Source organism: Taeniopygia guttata, chromosome 1 (genome assembly GCF_048771995.1).
Source record: "Taeniopygia guttata chromosome 1, bTaeGut7.mat, whole genome shotgun sequence".
Classification (NCBI taxonomy): domain Eukaryota; kingdom Metazoa; phylum Chordata; class Aves; order Passeriformes; family Estrildidae; genus Taeniopygia; species Taeniopygia guttata.
Genome location: NC_133024.1, coordinates 9,527,065 through 9,527,784, shown reverse-complemented (window position 1 = coordinate 9,527,784; position 720 = coordinate 9,527,065). Strand labels below are relative to the sequence as shown.

General features: G+C 37.6%; 1 protein-coding gene and 1 long non-coding RNA gene across 22 annotated transcripts in view; both read right to left on the bottom strand.

Moving 5' to 3' along the window:
- The window catches only part of ROBO2 (roundabout guidance receptor 2), a 1,029,224-nt gene that overhangs the window by 634,704 nt on the left and 393,800 nt on the right, over positions 1 to 720 (bottom strand). The gene's annotated exons all lie outside the window — the stretch shown is intronic.
- Positions 1 to 720, bottom strand: part of LOC140685241 (uncharacterized) — a 262,181-nt gene that overhangs the window by 29,793 nt on the left and 231,668 nt on the right. The gene's annotated exons all lie outside the window — the stretch shown is intronic.

The window sequence follows — 720 nt, the reverse complement described above, 5'->3', positions numbered from 1 at the left end:
CTCTTGTCTCAGGCTCCCACCCAGAGGTGAACCTGCAGCTCCATCTGCAGCTGCACCCTGAGCTCCCTGCACCCAATGTGTTCCTCATCAGCTTCAGAGCACATGCCTGAATATGCCAAGTGGGCAAGAATTAGTGATATTTGTTTTCTAACGTTTCATTTAAGCACCTGAATTAGCATGTTCTGCTGCTTCTGAATCATCATGTTGTGATTTAGATTGCACTGTTTTGTCAAAACGTTCTGTTATCCAGACTTTCTGCCTTTTAGATTTGGATACTACCTTAAAGTCACATGAGCTAACAGTTTAGCTGGTGTTCTCTTCTTAGTTTTCCCTTTTTTTAATTGAATTTTTTTCCCCTCCCATTTTGTTTTAAACTAATGATGACAATGGTTTTGATGATATGTTCCTGATGGCACCTTCATTCCCCAAGTGGTCATTTCAGCCATGCAAAGAATTTTAACTAGACTAATTTATCACAGGATATAAAAATCTCCCATTCTAGGTTCCTCATTGTGTGTGACTGGGCTCCTTTTCAAAAATTGTTTTTCAGGCCCAAAGTAGATAATTGTTCCAGTGAATCAGAACTGTCTGTATTTTGATGTTTTGACAAGCTATTTTAATGTTACTGTCATACTTGTCTTATGTAATTACAAGATCTTTTCAAAACAGGGATATTTTGTTTACTGATTATTTCACTTGTGTGTCATTGTTGATTTCTGT